The following is a 20,332-nucleotide window of genomic DNA, read 5'->3' as shown; positions in this document are numbered from 1 at the left end:
TAAATCCCCAAGAATTTTTCGGGGGGTGGTTCGTCCTGATATGTCGGTTCTCGTCCCTCATCACCCATAGTGGGCTTGCTAAAATTGGCCCTCTTAGTACCCACAGGACGAAAAGAGTTTAAAAAAAAAAAAAAAAAATCTGTCATTGGTTTACTTACTTCAACTTGTCAGCTAGTTGCGGGCTAAACGAATCATCGTATAATGTCTATAATCGATTGTGCGAGTTATTAAAAACATCAAAACGACTGTTAATTAAATTTCTTAAAAATATCAAATTTTACAATAGCTTCATTACTATTATGTTAAATATTACGGATTTTGAATATGAGATAAACATATATTATTTTTAATTAAAATTCGAAATTCNGGATGACCTAAGTTTTTGAAGCAGTGAAAAATGAATAAAAACCTCATCTTATATGCGAGTAAATATGGTATATGGGTGTGTGTGCATGTGGAATGAGCATGATTTTGTAGCAACCTTAGTAGCAACCATTTATTGTCAATAACGCTTCATATTTATTTTCAGTTTACATTTAGGAAAAATATTGATATAATTACTCAAAGAATTTGAACTTATTTCTTGCTGAGTAACTAATAAATTTACTTTATCCTGACCAATGTATAAATTTTTGCTTTTTTTTTTAAACCCATTTATCTCATTTTAATTGAGAATACAAGAGCAAATTTTGAAGGAATACATCTCTTAAAGAATTACTTTTGTATCTATGATTCCTTTTGAGCTTTTCTGATTATATAGCAATAGTCTATAACCCTAAAAAGGGGAGCTGATTATATCTAACAGGTTAAAAATCTTATAAAATATATTAGGCCTATAACTTGTTAATTTGCAAATAATAAAATAAAACTTTGAATTATATGATTTGATCTAAAATTTTTTTTGTTGTTATAATTTGAAAACATATTAACATTTTCATTCTTTAATATCAAACTTCATCAGGCCTTAATTTCAGACCTGAACAACACAAAATTTTGTTTTGAAAAGCAAAATATGTTGGTAATATTTTTTAAAACATGAATTTTAAAACAAAATGAAGACTTGCACCAATCTCTTTATGAAACAGTAAAAAAAGACTACAGATTTATGAATTCAAATATATTATCTCAAGATAAATATATTTATTTATTTAAAAATTCTGCAGTCTTATAATTTCACAAAAGTGTTCGTGGCATCTCGATGATTCAGTTTATTGGTTATATATTCTCTCTCAATATAAACCGGGGGTAACGAACCTACAGCACGCGTGCCCGAAGTGGCACATAACGTATCATACGACTTATCACCTGTCTTTTTCAATCATCATTTCGGTTTATTACCTGATCATTTTTTTTCCAATTATCTTCTTTACATTTACTCTAATTAAATCATGTGTATTTCAATGATTTAAAAATAGTTATTCGAAGTTTAGAAGTTTGATAGGCATAAACATTTTTAAAGATAAGTATGTTTACTATATGATACGCAGAGCCAAAAAGATTCATTATCCCTGATATAGACTATTGTTAGTGTTGCTATTGCAAATTCACTAAAGTATCTTGTGCAATAATTGTACAAAAATAATTTTTAATTGATTTCAGTTTGGAAAAACTACGTTCAGTTACAACTACTACCGTGTTTCCCCGAAAATAAGACAGTGTCTTATATTAATTTTTGCTCTGAAAAATGCGCTAGATCTTATTTTCAGGGAATGTCTTATTTTTTCCAGGAAGAAGAATTCACATTTGTTATTGAACAAAAAAAAATCCCCAAGTCGAACATAGACGAGAGTGACATATATCTGATGTGTCGAACTGTCGCCTTTTTATAGCGTCAACATCGGACTCGATGACCAATTAGTGCTTACTGAACCGTAGCACTATGCAAATGTCATGTGGCGTGATTCCCGGCCGACCAATTAGCCATCCCCAGCCATAACGTTATGCAAATCTGTGATTCCCAAGCCATAGTCTTATGCAAATCATGCCGTGTGGCGTAATTGTCTGCTGACCAATCAGTGGCTGTACTNTGGGTCCAATTAACAATTTAAATATATAGTTAAAATAATGAAGTAAAATATTCTTTCATTTTGGTGTGAAAATATCGTTTTTCTAACGTGGGAAAACTGATAAAAGAGCCACTTCCTTTAACGGAAGTAGACACATCCTTTTGTTTTCCACTTATCTATCACAAATCTCACCACCCTGGGAATTGTCGACCCCTCAATAATTCCCCTTTTCATCCGTTCATGTGAGTGAAAACAAATAAGCTGATTGGTCACAAATCATGAGATATAGTCAAAGATCTGCATGATTCGGGGAGTACGTTGGGGAATCTCATATCGGAAAGAAGTTCCCATATTGTCTCCCTAAGGCCAATGTCCTTAGTTCAAAGTACGTCAGAAGATCTCATAGAGGAGAGATGTCTCCCATATTTGCTCCACAATGCCCATAGTCATATCCAGACAAGTATAATAATGAGTTAATTTAGGAGAATAGAAGACAATTTATTACCTTGTGCCAAATCAAGACCTCTCTATGAAATGAAGTATGATCATAGAATACAAATGAACATAAAGACCCGGTAAACCTTGAGGTAGTATTGTAGTCAATGAATTTGTGAGCTCTCTCTCTCTCTCAACGCGTATATTTTAATTGAATCCATGTTCTTTCTCAATCACTAGTTTGAATTATTGGATTATATCCATTTTGTATACCTTTGTTTATGCTAGTTTATTAAAGGTCTTTTATTTATACATATAAGAAATGTCTCTTAGTTGTTATCCGAATCAAATCCATATTATCTCCAACGCGTGTTAATCCGCATGATATAAAACTGATTAACTGGTGTCAACATCCTGACGTAGATCCGAATCTCGCGATTCAGATCTGTTACTAAAGCCCTCCCGGTCAATTCTTGACGTAAGATCGGATCTCGCGATCTGAAACTCCGAGAACTATTCTAGAGAATAGCGCCGATTAAATGGTACTAACAATCCTAATGGAAAGGTACCCCCGGCTAATCTCACAGAGATAAATATTGTAGAAGTCCTATTTGAAGGGTATGGGGATTGTAAAAATGTCTGTTAAATAGAGGTGTCTGCTATTTGGTTTCACTGTGTATTTGAACAAGCTTAAATAGTAATGGTAACTAAGTAAAAAAATAGCTGGTCTCTTTAGTAAAACTTTTTCCTATACTGTTTTTTTATTGTTTTTTATTTTTTATAGTCTAACATTCTTTATTTTCTGGATGCCTCTTGTACAAACATTTAAAAATCATAAAAGTACAGAAAAAAGAAACAATAATGTTGGTTTCCAAATGCATAATTCATGGTAATTTATTGCAAATTTACGGCACAGATGCACATAATCCAGTAATTTTATGTGACTGATTGTTTAGGGTAAGAAGTGGTAGTTAAATTCATAAGAAATCTGATGTCAAACCCCTTCTTTTAATAATGGGAAAAAAATAATGTATACTGTAAGTAAAATCTTTCATCTATGTTTATATACAGGCAACTTTTAATTCATTCCAATTGTAAACAGGTTTTTAGACATAATTGGGTGAAAACTCACATGTATTAAACCTTTGGAAAGCATTTTTTAACATGAGATGTATGGTTTTAATTTTAAAATGTAAATATATGGGTAAAATTATTTTTAAAGAAGAAAAATTATGTAATTGTAATACTGNCGTTAGGACTAAAAAAAACTTCGCTAGGTCTTACTTTCAGAGGGAGGTCTTATATTTCGCAAATCAGCAAAATCTGTGCTAGGTCTTATTTTCTGCGGATGTCTTATTTTCGGGGAAACACGGTATAGGCTAATCCGCAATGTGAAAAGTATTAAAAATATTTTTCTTTTTTATTTAGGCAACAAAGAATAATATTGTCGAATATTATTGTTCGTATTCCATTGCTAGAAAAAAAATGAACCTTATCATAATGCAAATGCACCTTATTCACATAAGGTGCATTATGTGATCATTCGAGTAATTTTTATATATAACTACCGGTAAGAGGGTCTCCATTAGCAAGCCCATTATGGGTTCGGGTGGTAAGGAACGGGACCTGATATATCCGGACGAATCACCCCCGAAAAATTCCTGGGGACTTTTTGACCCGTCTTTAGCACAGTCACCACATTAGAAAGCGCCGAATATAACCAGCCAAACATCGATGTTTAGATGTGTTTGTGACTCATGCTTGCCTTCTGAATATCTCTACAGCAATTCGCCTCTTCTAGGAACCGAACGTGCACAGATATAACATCAGTCTACACAAAGATATTCACCGTTTAATCATCCCATGCGCTTACATATCACACATCTCTCATTTGAAATGAAATACCAAATACACTGCTTCCCACAAATCCAACCCCCGGATCCTCGTCCTGGAAAGTGGAAACGTCAATTTCAGAGTGCAAAACTTCAAATTGACGGGCGAAGAGGCTCTGGTATTTAATAAATTTTCAAAAGTTAATTTCTGATTTAGAACCCAATATTTTATTTAAAACATTTTTAAACGCTTTTATTTAACTTGCTTTGTATCATGTCCTCAAATGTTGCAACTCAAATTTTATCCACTTCTAATTTAAGATATCGGTACAAGACTGAAACTTTGAGGACGTACAGTACATAATATGACAATGTATTTTATTGATGTTTTAGGAAGTAGCACTACTCTCCCCATTTTCGAACCTGATAAACAGTGTAAATACAGTATGTCTGTAAATGCACTGTAACGATGTGTATAAGGTGGGGGAGTGTGTTTGCTCATTCTCGAAAAACGACGATAAAATCGTTTTTAATTTTTAAATATTAAAATTGTTGCTGTTCTATTTTATCTGATTTTTAAATTATAATTAACTAGTAAAAGAAAATCCGAAATATTTTATTTAAACCACATTTTTACAAATCTGGTATAAATAAAATACTGAATGAGAAACGAAACGCAAATATACACTTCGTTTTCCAAGGTATGGCACTTTTGTGTTCCTATCATATGATACGAGTTAAACCATTTTTAAGCATTCCGCTCTTCCTTCTTTCAAAAGTGGGAGAGTTAAGAGTAAGGAAGATTTTATAAATAGATCAAAACAAGTGAAACAGTTTTAGTAAGTCTATTTTTAGCGGATGAAGTTAAGAACAGGTGCTGCACAGAGAAATAAGTGACAAAACCCCAATGACTTAGAGTAACAACGTAAAAATTAAATAGACATAAAATTGATAGACAATAATTATAAATTTTTTTTTTAAATTGTAATTTATAAAAAAGTTTTCATAGTTAAAATGGTGATGAAATATATAAGCATCATACACTTTTAAAATATTTTTCGTGGAAAGAAATGAAAATTACCTATTACTATATATTAAAAACATAAAACGCATTTATGATTATGTAAAGTTATAACATAATGCAACTCCCTATTTTCTCCAGTGGATAGTAGCTGATGTGTTAAGAAATACTGTAAATATTTTACTTACTGTAATACAGTATATTTTTTCTCACAATTATTTATTTATGAAGTAAAAACTCTTTTGCGTTTTTTAAATTGGATATTTAATTTTGTTCTTTTCATTTTAGAATTTAAGTCCTAATTGGAGTCTCAAAAATTTTCACGGATGATTAGATCCAATTGCGGTTAACATAACAGTGATTTTTATCATATGGCTATCCGATTGTGTGGCCTAGCTGAATCTTTGATGGGCATGGAAAAAGGCCTCTTATTTTCACAGGATGGAAAGAGTTAAAAAATAATGTCAACAAGTACATCTCACAAGGGAAGTAATGGAGAATGATGTTGCAAAATGATTCTTTTTCTTTACCAATCAGAAGACGGTGTATTATGTAATACATAAGCGAAAGAAATATCTCGGTTTCATAAAAGTGAAAAAGCAATGCACATTATATAAGAACTGAAAAATGTAAAAGTTTATAAATAATTATCCGTTATTATTGAACATATTGCTTGTAATAATAATATTTGAGTTCATTAGGGTTTAAATCTTTGTTTCAACTAAATACCTTTGCTTTGATATGATGACAATGCCGTATTGTCGTTGATTCTAAAGGAAAGTTAATGTAATTCCGGAAAAACAGCGTAATAATACGCTTTTTGATAATACTTGCGTCTACTTTTTGGAAAATAAAACTTTTTTTGCTTTTTGTACTATATAAATTGATATTAAATTGCCAAGTAAATTCATTTGATAAAGAAAAAAATAATCATTCTGTAACACTATTTTCCATTGCTTTTCTTTTTAGCTTTTCAAGGACAAAGTTAAGAAAAAATGGAGGTTAGCGGACGTCTCGGCCTTCCCGAATGTCAGAAAATACCGATGAGTAGTCAGAAAAGTCACGCCGCCAAAAATAAAGTATATATTTAGGGATTAATAGAAATATAGCCGCATAAAGAATGGGCAAGAGGATGAGAAAAATAGAAGTAGGAGGACCGACCTTCTTGACTGGTTTTTGTATGAACTATCTATATCTGTCATAGTTATCAGTCAGAAAAATCAACCTCCATGCCCTCCCGCCCAAATGATAGGCCTAATTGTCTATGACATGGCCAGAAATCTTACGAATAAGAGAAAGTTTTTTTTTTTATTTTGCTAACATATTCTATGCCGAACAGTTTTACGGCAGAAATCTTCATCTTTTAGATATGGTAATGTTTAATATTTCTGAAAGCACTTGTTAAGCAATGAAAAAATAATATGTCACGAGCTAAAATAATAAATTGATAACAGAAAACGATTTAAAACATACCTAGAATCAAATGAAAACGAACGTAGAAACTGTTACAATAAGTGCATTATAATATCATTCAAGTTATGAAATAATATATTTAATGTTTTATTAAAAACAACTTTAAATAACTGTAATAACGTAATGTTTAAATAAAAGCTATCAAATGGATAAAATAAATACTCATTGTTTAAAACAAATATATAAAAATATTCATTTAATAAAAAATGAATAAAGTGAAGTAATAATAATAAATTAAATAAACTAATAACAATAAATATCCTTAAAAATAAGTAGCAACTGACCAGCAGATCATGTTTTCAGCAGGAAAAGTTTTGCCAGTTTTATTTTTGTAATTAATATCCAATATTTAATTAAAATAATTAACAAAATGAATCATTTATAGATTAAGATTAATATATTACAGGAAAACAAATATAAAATTATTATTATTAAAAATTAATAATATATAAAATAAGTGTATTCCTATTAATAAAACATCGAAATGAATGATGTTTTTTTATATATTAACAAATTAAATTAACGTCTGAATTTTATGATGTTACTACATTAAATTGTAGTGTGGAGAAACTCTAAACTTATTCTTCACCAATCAACGTATCATTCTCGATTTGTGTTATCAAATAGCTCTTAGTATTGTCAAATATAATTATGTGTTAATCAGTGGGGCACTCAGGATTTAATCTTGGGGAGTCAATTTAACGAATGATAAGATTTTTAATGCGAATTCAATAAAATTTCTACCTTATTTGAGTTAAGCGCATTATGATATCATTCGAGTAATATATTGAAATAATATATTTAATTAATATTTTATTTAAAAAACAACTTTAAATAATTGCAATAATATAATACTGTATTTAAATAAAAGCTATCAAATGGATAAAATAAATACTCATTGTTTAAAACAAATATATATAAATATTCATTTAATAAAAAACGAATAAAATGAAATAATCATATATTAAATATACTGATAACAATAAATATCGTTAATTAAAAATAAGTAGTCAAACTATAATTCATAAGTAGTATAGAAATAGAAGACAAGATACAATATAAGTAAAAAAAAATAGTTTTTGAAAAATTTAGTTTTTTTTTTCTTTTTCTTTGGAGGGTGGCTTGGCATATCCAGACCATACCTGGGACCATCGCGGTAAAAGTCACTGTTTCTTCTTAGCGGATCAGATACCAGATCGTATGATATCATGCATTACATCCTGTCAAGCTCAGTTTAGAATGAAAACGCTGTCAAGCTCAGTTTAGAATGTTGACGATTTAAAAATTTGTGCATATAAAATATATTATCGCATATTCAGATTTAAAATTAAATTATAAAACATTTTTACATAAATATAGTATAATAAATATTTGATACTTTTAAGCAAAATAAAAACGGATTATCATTCTATTTTAATAATAAAAAGGTGGTTATTTAGAATAAAACATTGTACACCTTTAAATTAAATGAAAATTTATAAAGTATCAACACTGATTCGTTTAATTCAATATACATTTACAAAAAACGCTTTAGCTATTTAGCTACTGGCCAAGCGGTTTTCGTACCCTGAACACAGGGAGTTCGGCCGTGGGTTCGCGCCTCGCTGGCACAAGCTGGCAACATGAAGTTTTCCGGGTTTTTTCCACGTCTACAACGCCTAAATAGGGGCCAGTTTCCCTTAAAAAGACCTCCTGGAAGGCATCCCCATAGACAGATCGCCCAAGTGTTGCGTTGTCATAATTTAACAAACAAAGTATTTAGCTACTGTTAGGATCAGACTCAATGACGATTTTACTTGTTATTAGCATTTATAATTTTTCATAAAACCCATTCTTATCTTCAAAATTAAGCTTTTTTGCCATTTTATAATAGTTAAAAATATGAAAAGATTTTTTAAATAAAATATAACAACAGATAACGCCACCAAATGTTGCCGGGAAAGTTAAGCAACGCGTTGCTTGATTTTTTAGTTATTACTGTACATGCATATACTGTATATTCTTTATTTTGTATAAATATACATATTTCAAAACATAAATATTTTGTTTATTTATTACAACATTATGATTTTTTTTTCAAAATTAAACTGTACGCCATTGATGGTTTTTAAAATTTTAATTGCGCATTTAGTAACAAAAAGGTTGCCGACCCCCAGTATTACAGTATCTTCTGTATAAATTTTAAGTAGTAACTGACTCAATGGGTCACGGATGGCCTAGTAAACTTTAAAAAGCCTACTATAAATTTTATTTTAGAGTTGAATTTTATTTAATTCGTAAGCATGAAAATATAAATTTTTATAAACAATATTTATAGTAAAAGTGCACCAAATCCGAATCACCAAATATAAATGGAATTTTATTTAAAAAAAAAAGAAAAAACGGGTCAAATTATAACAAAATGATTTATTTAAACATATTTACACAATGATAAATAAAAATTGTTTATCTGCAAAAATCGCAAGCACTGTATTGTACTGTACATATTGCCTATATATTGTACAGTATGGTTATGAATTAAATAAACTTCGTCTCTAAAATAAAATTTGATGTAACTTTTAGAGTTTATTATTAATTTTTTCCGAAACATTTAATTATTGCCCATTCTATAATCATGAGATAGTGCGTTCGTCGGTGTTCTAAATCATATGAAATTATCGTGAGGCAGACGTAATTTACAGAAGATAATGTGATCATAATTGCTAAAGTCCATCTACGGGAAGACTATTCTCGCAATTTTTTTTTTTTTTTTTTGGTTTTTCTTTTCGATCCGATACCAGAATTTTTTTAAATACCTAGTAAATATCGAAACAAAAAGATGGATGCGAAATATACTCGTATCGACAGGAAAGTATTCATACTGTACTTATATCAGCAGTATCGCAATGTCACTATTTCGCCATGTAAAATTTATTGCATCTAACTGTAAATTTGTGACTGATAAATTAAATTTTTGGTTTTTCCATATATTGATTGTAATAAAGAAGAAAAGCTATGAAATACTACAGCAATTCTTTATATATATCAATACAATATAGATAAAATGAGTGATTTATTCATTAAGATAATTTACTGAGTCATTTGATAAGGAAAATTACTTATATATACTGTACCATGTTGATATATTTCAAACAGTATTTGCTTTCTATGTTTACGCATTCGCATCTTATTACGATGGTAAATAAATATACAATTATATATCAGTATTTAAAAATGAGGAAATATATCTATATTAATAATAATTTATATTATTTATTTACCTATATTCATAATTATAATAGGTTAAAAGGTTAAAATTATTCGGTTATNAAATGAATATAAGTATATGACATTTATATGGTGTATTTTAAAGATTAAAAAAGAGACAGAGAGAAAGTACTGAAACCTGTTCAAAATGGAAACCTGCTAAACTGGAAAAAAGTAATTTGTTATCATGCAATTCTGGTTTATACAGGTTTTTACTATACAATGAATCAATTTTCATTTTTATAAATTGTTATTATTAATACAGGGTGTCCCAAAAGTCTCCATACATTGACACAAATCACCAGTGGCCCACCACTGGCTGAATAAATAAAACCATTGAACACTGGCAGTTAGTCATTAGTTCGTGTCTGACCAATAGGCTGGCCACCATGCAGTTCTCTGGGTTTTCTTCATGTGTCTAACACCTAAACAGAATCCAGTTTCTGGCCCACCAGTGGCCAAACAGTCTTTGTTCCTGAACACTGGGAGTTTGGTCATGTGTTCACACCCTGCTTGGACAGGCTGGTCACATGGAGTTTTCTAGATTTTCTCCATGTCTGTAATGCCTAAATAGGGGCCAGTTTCCCTTAAAAAGACCTCCTGGAAGGCATCCCCATAGACAGATCGCCCAAGTGTTGCGTTGTCATAACTTAACAAACAAAGTATTTAGCTACTGTTAGGATCAGACTCAATGACGATTTTACTTGTTATTAGCATTTATAATTTTTCATAAAACCCATTCTTATCTTCAAAATTAAGCTTTTTTGCCATTTTATAATAGTTAAAAATATGAAAAATATTTTTTAAATAAAATATAACAACAGATAACGCCACCAAATGTTGCCGGGAAAGTTAAGCAACGCGTTGCTTGATTTTTTAGTTATTACTGTACATGCATATACTGTATAATCTTTATTTTGTATAAATATACATATTTCAAAACATAAATATTTTGTTTATTTATTACAACATTATGATTTTTTTTCAAAAATTAAACTGTACGCCATTGATGGTTTTTAAAATTTTAATTGCGCATTTAGTAACAAAAAGGTTGCCGACCCCCAGTATTACAGTATCTTCTGTATAAATTTTAAGTAGTAACTGACTCAATGGGTCACGGATGGCCTAGTAAACTTTAAAAAGCCTACTATAAATTTTATTTTAGAGTTGAATTTTATTTAATTCGTAAGCATGAAAATATAAATTTTTATAAACAATATTTATAGTAAAAGTGCACCAAATCCGAATCACCAAATATAAATGGAATTTTATTTAAAAAAAAAAGAAAAAACGGGTCAAATTATAACAAAATGATTTATTTAAACATATTTACACAATGATAAATAAAAATTGTTTATCTGCAAAAATCGCAAGCACTGTATTGTACTGTACATATTGCCTATATATTGTACAGTATGGTTATGAATTAAATAAACTTCGTCTCTAAAATAAAATTTGATGTAACTTTTAGAGTTTATTATTAATTTTTTCCGAAACATTTAATTATTGCCCATTCTATAATCATGAGATAGTGCGTTCGTCGGTGTTCTAAATCATATGAAATTATCGTGAGGCAGACGTAATTTACAGAAGATAATGTGATCATAATTGCTAAAGTCCATCTACGGGAAGACTATTCTCGCAATTTTTTTTTTTTTTTTTGGTTTTTCTTTTCGATCCGATACCAGAATTTTTTTAAATACCTAGTAAATATCGAAACAAAAAGATGGATGCGAAATATACTCGTATCGACAGGAAAGTATTCATACTGTACTTATATCAGCAGTATCGCAATGTCACTATTTCGCCATGTAAAATTTATTGCATCTAACTGTAAATTTGTGACTGATAAATTAAATTTTTGGTTTTTCCATATATTGATTGTAATAAAGAAGAAAAGCTATGAAATACTACAGCAATTCTTTATATATATCAATACAATATAGATAAAATGAGTGATTTATTCATTAAGATAATTTACTGAGTCATTTGATAAGGAAAATTACTTATATATACTGTACCATGTTGATATATTTCAAACAGTATTTGCTTTCTATGTTTACGCATTCGCATCTTATTACGATGGTAAATAAATATACAATTATATATCAGTATTTAAAAATGAGGAAATATATCTATATTAATAATAATTTATATTATTTATTTACCTATATTCATAATTATAATAGGTTAAAAGGTTAAAATTATTCGGTTATCTAACCGAATCTCATTTATAACAAAGGAATTAACACCTATCCACTATATCAAATTGATTATAACAGAGATAGACGACCATAGTGTTGTATACCGTATCGTCATTCTTTCTGAGTTGCTTAGTTAGATAAAACATAATAAATCGATTCACCAACATACGTTGCTGACTCAACTCAATGAATCAGCTCTATTCGCGAGTTACTCATCTGGTACACGTTTGTTTAGACTTACGGTTTATTTCTTATTCGTTTAAAATATAATAACTATCTAGTATTTTTACCAAATAATTTTCTATTTTAATAATACAGAGATGATTTAATTTTGTAGAATAATGTAAAAATATTTTCATTCAAAGCTATCTTATAAAATAAATGTATTTTAAGATTTTTGTTCCTGTTTGTGATTGAAATTTTCGTTTAACTGTTTTATACTAAACATGAAATGCTAAATATACTATATATAAATTTAAAAATTTGTTAAGGCATCAGACTGCCATTCTGAAAGACCTGAACCGTATCCGGATCAGGAACTCGGAAATTTTTCAAGAATGGTCTGTAATCAATCGTGATCAGGATCATATCGTTTCTTTTTACCAGGCCAGATGGTATGGCACTGGTATAATAGTTGCTGTCACACGTTACATCATTTGTTTCATTTTTTATATTCACGTTCAATAGTGGGTAGGCTTTTCTTAAAAAAAACTCTTTTCTCCCTGTGGGCACTAACAGGGCCTCCATTAGCCAGCCCATTATGTATTCGGCCATGTTCACAATGGGGCGGCCGGGTTGTGAGGGACGGGGCCCGATATATCCGACCACCCCCGAAAAATTTCTGGGGATTTATCGACCCGTCTGGATTCGAACCCGGGTCCCACAGAGCGAGTGGATAGCCTATACAATAGTATCAGCGGCGAATTCAGAAAAATCCAGAGGCCAACTCAAAATTAAAAATATTTGAATAATTATAAGTAGGTCTGCCTATTTTTCATTAACATATTCAAGACGATTGTATTGCGGATTGTCGGATAAACGATATTTGTCATTATAAATTTGGCAATTATGGTTTATCGTTTGAAGTTTGAACAAAAAATTTTAATTTTTTATGTTAATAGCTTAAGCAGCACCCTATGTATCCGTCCCTGCCTCCAGATATACTAAAAGACACTAATGAATTCTATGGAAAGTCTCCCCACACCATTATAGAATCATAACCGTCTTGAGGAGAACCAACCTGACAGATTGGGTCCTTGGCTTCATATTGTTAATGCCACATTCACATCCTTCCATTAGTCGGACGAGTCGAAAAGCCCAGAAATTTTTCGACGATGGATCGTCAAGATATGTTGGTCCTCGTCTTCATTACCTGGCCGCTACATTGTGGACGTAACCAAATCCTTAATGGGCTTGCTAAAAAGGCTCTCTTGGCGCTCATAGGGCGGAAAGAGTTTTAAAAAAGTAAAACACTTAAAAAACTTACTGAGACAAGAAAGACATAAGTAATTTATCCAATTATAGTAGAAAAATTATTTTTCTACCTAATACTAATTAAAGTTTGTAATTGTGAATTAGCTATAATCTTTAAGCAGGAAACTGTTTTTCCGTTATTAGGTTTTTTTCCCTCAGCAATTATAGAAAAGTACAAAATGATAAACAAAAGCAAATTGTAAAAGGAAACTATCAACAATAGATAAACAGCTGAAGCTTTTTTGTAAGTGCTTATCGAATTAAATATAACCAGCGTTGATACTTCATAAATTTTCATTTAATTTAAGCCTGTTCAATGTTTTCATCTAAATAACCACTTTTTTTATTATTAAAAACAGAATTCTAATTCATTTCCATTTTGTTCAGAAGTATCAAATATTACAGTATATTTATGTAAAAATGTTTTTATAATTAATCTTAAATCTGAATATACAATAATAAAATGCACACATTTTCAAATCGTCAACAATTAACACGTGCTTTCATTCTAAACTGAGTTTGACAGGACGTAATCCGCGACGTCATACGATTTAGTATCTGACCTGGTAATAAAAACAAAGTGATCTTTATCGTAATGGCTCCGGCCTGATTCATAATGAGATCGGCCAGCGTGAGAATGATATCCCTGCCCATAACATTCATTATAAATTTTAAGATTTTGACTAAATAAGTTACATGTCCGCTCAATAGAATTGTTTGATAGACTAATTTCTTGTTTGCGATTATTGTTTCGAATACGAAAATGAAAGCATATTATTAAGCAATTTTCGAATTTAAAAAATATTATTTAATGTAATATTTTAGAAAAAGCTATGATTTGAAATAAATGTCGAAAATATAAATTTAAAATTTAAGAAAAAATTTGTTATAATAATATCCAAACAAAAACATCTGAGATGTAAAAAAAATTGCTTTAAAGTAAAAAATTATAACAATTTGAATGACAGTCAAATTTTTTTCTTATGAGTTTTACTTTTAAAGATAAGCTTGGCGCTTTAAAGCGGTGCCTATAATATTTTTACCTGTATTAGTGTATTTTATATTTTACTTCGAAAAGCCAAAAGAAAAACCAAAGAAAAACTCCTAAGAATTTTTGACTGTCATTCAAATTGTCATAATTTTTTATTTGGAACATTTTTGTTTACGTGTTAGACGTTTTTGTTTTGGATATCAATTATTTTTGGTTAATTAATTATTGAATGATTATGTTATTACACATGACGATGTCATACGCGGTTGGCGCTGGCGACGCGACGGCCGTGACCGAACGCTTTCAAAACGCCGTTAGTAAAATCGTTATAAAAAGTTTTAATTTGCATAAATTTGAGCTTTTTCTATTCCGGATAACATTTTGAATGGAAATCATTCGTTTCCATTCAATTTTGACTTTACAGGCGTAAAATTAAGCGATTAAGAGAAAAGTAAAATATTTCTACGAGGAACCTGTGAACTTTAGACCCGAAAGTTTTGCCAGCACCTCATTGATAACGAAAAAGGCTTAAATTTAAAATTTGAGCTTTCTAGACCCAGTAGTTTTTCTCTAGAAGAATCTATAGTGCCGGATGAAGAAAAGAAGCAAAAAATAAAGTTCTTTCGTCGAGTTATGTACTTTTTAATTGCTTATATTTCGGCAACCTCTTTATGGAAAATCGTGAACATTTACATACTATCTAAAAAAAAAGTCTTTTGAACGAGATATTCAGAGTTACTTTTTTTAAAAAAATTATTTTCGCCCTGCGGGCACTAAGAGGGCCTCTTTTAGCAAGCCCATTAATTGTTCGTTCAAGCCTACAATGGGGCGGCCGGATGGTGAGAGACGGGGGCCGACATATTCGGTCGGATCACATTACCTCCCGAAAAATTCCTGGGCTTTTTCGACCCGTCTGGATTCGATTCCGGTTCCCCTAGAATGGTAGGCTGTCATCTTGATCGCTCGGCCATTCCGCCGTCTATTCAGAGTTACTATAGGCATTTGTGGACGGAGATACTGTCCTCCGAAAATCGACAACTCTACTTCTTGTCAGTGACTTTTTCACTTGGCATGGAGTCATTGCCGTGTTTCTTGATAAATTCATTATCTAAGAATATTCAAGTTTTTTTTTTTTTGTATGATTTACCAATCCAACAGATATAAAAGTGCAGAGGCATGAAACCCCAATTAACTACATACTAACTTTTGATCTACACCGGAAATTACGTTATTTCAATTCAAAAATTTTTCCCTGAAAGGAGTTAGATAGATGACCGGCACGACTCCATTGCTAACGGAAAAGTATGATGTACTGTACAGGGAGAAGACACTACAGTACTAATTTGAGGTGGAGAGCATATATTTTAAATTAAATAAATTTAAAATATGATTAAAAATTGCATTCTAGCATTGTGACGAAGTTATGAAGACATAGATTTGTGCTCTGTAATTCTGGAGTGAAAAGAGTCATGAATATGGAAGAAACGAAAGAGTTATTTATGGATAGAAATGACGCATTGTTGTCAAATATGGATCTGGTACACGATTTTAGCAAGTTACAGGTGAAAGTGTTCCTGGTGTTCTATGTCCTGCCTAAAAGACGTTCTTCAGAGGACTGAAGCTCGCAGAATGTCGTGTACATTTAATCAAGAAATGCTGTAACGGTATAGTATAATTCAGTATAGTAATTCTAGAGGTTATACTAATCCTCACTAAAAATGATAAGAACTGGCAAGTCTTAAATTCAATATTGTAGAAGCCAGATAATTTTTTTCTCAAGCAAGTACATTAAATAATTTTACAATAAATTTTGTAATTTTGTATCATATATTTAAATTTTGAGTAAATATTATCCTTCTCTTTTACAAAATTTGTTTCTCTAGAACAAATTCTAGAGAAATTCTGGAAAATAGCATCATTTGCTTTTTTTGTTAGATCAATGCAAAACTTTCGAATGAAAATGCATTCTTAATTCAGAATATTTTTTAAAATTAAATTTACATTTCATCAACAATGCAAACTCTTAAGAAAACATACTGACATTCAACTTATTTTAGTTTATTTCGAATGGAACCATTTAAAATTTCACTATAAATTAAAAATTAATTTCATAATTTATTTTTAAGGATAATACTGATAAAAAAAAAGTGTCGCAAGCAAATATGATTATGAAATATTAAACGAAAATAGGTGAATAACCTGAATTTTAACTTGTGAGAAATTTTGTCGAAACCAAATTTAAAATAATCCATAAGAAATATAAATAATAAATAAAAATACAATTTCTCAATTCAACAATAGAATGCCCATTGATTAAATGACCGAAATCATCGAAACGCCTGAGTAAATCAAGAAAATAGAATAAAAAAATTTTTTAGTTCCGCTTTCCGTTGATTGATGGCACGACAATCGATCATGCGCAGAATAAGATTGCAACCAGCTAAAGAGTTTGTCGGGGTTGGTTGATAGTCTCTGTGAGCGAATATTGTAGATCATAATTGACTGAATTAGACAGACAGTTTTTATATACTGTGATCTTAAATTTAACAATGGCTAAACAAGAGCAGGTCTTGTACCTAGAACCTCAAACGGAGCTTCATTTTAGAGGTAAATTAACATTCAATGGATGTTAGCCATCTTGAGGCGTAGTCCTATCGGTTAGGCTTAACTATTTTGAAGATTTCAAAAAATAAGATTCTAGAGAATATAAAAATAAATCTAATATTTATTTAATAGAAAAATTAGAAAATTCATTTACCTACCATTCCATTTATATATATATTTATCACTTTTAAAATTTTATAGGAAAATAAGATTTAAAATTTGTATGTAATTAGTCTCGGTGTATTTCTTTTCTCCAATTTCTTTAATAAATAAAGATGTAAAAATTACTAAATTTAAAATTAAGAATGTAATTTCCTTTAATCTTCTTATTTTAAATAATTTTAAACTGTGTAATATATTAATCGAGTTAAAATATATAAAAATATTTCCTGATTGATAATCGCATTATTTATTTATTTATTTATTTATTAAATATATAAAATATGCTCTTGTCTGATTCTTCTGATTTGATTAGCATCAATCCATTTGATTAATTAGATATATATTTTTTTTCTTTTGGCTTTTAGCAAGATTGATTTGTTCGCAAATTACTTTGGCAGAAATCGCTTATCATGCTCTATGTATAGATTACCTCATTAATTGCTATTTCTAATATGAGATTTTTAAAGGGAATTTGGGTTATAACACATGATAAAAAGAAAATAAAAAATTTTTAATCATTTTGCTAATTTCATCATTAAATTATATGTAAACTGCATTCATGATTTAGTTTATTTACCATTGTACGTAGTAATGATCGTCTGCTCGTCTTTGATTTTGAGAAGTATTGTTGATTTATTATTTTGGAATGTTGTTTCTCTACTTTGAGATTTGGATGATGATTCTAATATGATGATGAATATTTATATAATTTTAATACAGAAATTTTCATAAAATATTTTACAAGGTAACATGTTAATTAATTGAAATATGTAGATTAATACTGTATTGTTTATCATTTGGATTATGGATGATTTAAATTAGTAGATATTCTTATAGGATTTTTTTCTCATTTGTTTTTTAATATATATATATATATATATATATATTTGTTAAGTAAATGGAAAAAAATTTAAGCATTCAATTCAGTGTTTCTAAAATAAGCTTTAAAGAGTATTTGTCTGGATTTTTGTCATGTCTTTTGTGAAAATCCTCAAAATAACAAAAGTAAATGCATAATGAGCCATTAACTTTTATTATTGATATATTAATAGTGAAATTTAGTTATTGGGCTTCTTCATTACTCAAATAGCTATATTTATTTCCTTTTGTAACTATAAGGAAAAGATTCATTAGTACAAGTCTTTTTCTTTTTAATTTAATTTTTGAATATGCCATCAAATTTTGTAATTTGTCTCAATGTTCACAAAATTACTCTATCAGTTTGATTTTTTTTTCCCCCAATAAATTTTACTACTAAATTTTATATTGCATTTTAATTCTAGAAATATGTGTAGAATTAAAATTATAAGTTTCATTTTCTGATTTAATATATGCCTTTTAAATAAAAATTGTTTAAAGGGCATATATTAAGTATAGTAGTTAACATTCTAGCTAACTTATTAATACGTTAATTACTAATAATTAGAACCAGCCATTTGATACAAATAATTCACATATTTAATAATTAAATTGGATATATTTAGATATATCAAGCTACTAAAAAATCCTTAATGCATTTAAAAAAATTTCCTAAAATAAAGATTTCAGGTAAGATTACTATAAAAAACTAATGAAGAAAAATATAGGTATTATTATTCTGGTTATGTTAAGTCCAAAACTGTTAGAGGTCACTAACAAAAATTATATATATGTATACATTTTTCATAAAACTTATAAAAAAACTATTGTTTTGTGCCAATAAAAACAAACTTGCTTTCTTTAGGTTTCTAAAAATTAAAACAATATAAAATATTCTTGTACTATAAAAATCAATTCTTCAAATAAACAGCATACCTATTCATGCTACTCTGAGGTCAATATTGCTAACATTATAATTTTATGATTATTTCTTCATAAAAAAAAGAAAAAAACAGTTATATACAGTAATTTATAAAATCATACAAATATAATGCTTGAACACAACATAAAAATTACATACATTTGTAGTTCATTTATGATGGTAAACAGAATTCAAATTTGATACTATATAATTTATTAATTTTATTAAATAATGGTTTTTAAATTTACTATTTAATTTTAATTAGACTTCAAGTATTGAAAATTGTTAAATACATGTATTTCTAGTACTATTGATATATTTTTGTTGTATTATTATATGTTAAATGAAAGAATGTTCAAATTAGGATAATGCACAGATGACAAACTGTGACATGCTATATAGGTTTACATTTCTATATATGCCCAAAGTGACATACTGAAGATTTTGTTTAGCTCATATATCACTTGATTTCATTTGTGTTTTACTGTATTATAATAATAGTAATAAATAATTTTACTGTTTTAACTCTTCAATGTTATATACAGTACTACAGAATCAGTTCAACAAAGTCATTCCAATGAAATAAATGTCATATGACATTAATATGTGATTTAATTTCACTTTATATATAGTAAGGTCTTGTTTTATGTGATTTGCATGTGAACATGAAACCATCACACAGTTTTATGTTTTTATGAGTGGTTAGGTTAGCCCATTCTTAATGGCACTAAATTCAGTAAACTGCCTAATTTCTGAAAACATGAAGAAATACTGAATACTGTTCATTATGGCAAATACTTTGGTTTGCATGTATTTTTATCAAGCATTGTACTCAATATGACATAATGAAATTTTGCTCTGTATATTTAGAAATATTAGAGTAAAATGTTATTATTATAGTAAGAACCACAAGTAAAACATTTTAAGTGCATTTTAATGTTTTTCTGTTAATAGTCTAGGCAGTCACCTGGGACTTGGTATGGAGCATAAATTTATAGTGTTTTGTTTGTTATACCTGCTGACATAACCTCTGCTTAAAAAAAAAAGAAAAAAAAAACACTATAGTAAGTTAAACTGAATTTATAACCACAACTAAAATTTTTTA

Source organism: Centruroides sculpturatus, unplaced genomic scaffold, assembly GCF_000671375.1.
Source record: "Centruroides sculpturatus isolate CEXI.00-Female unplaced genomic scaffold, Cexi_2.0 scaffold1096, whole genome shotgun sequence".
Taxonomy (NCBI): domain Eukaryota; kingdom Metazoa; phylum Arthropoda; class Arachnida; order Scorpiones; family Buthidae; genus Centruroides; species Centruroides sculpturatus.
Note: the sequence above shows the minus strand (reverse complement) of the source record.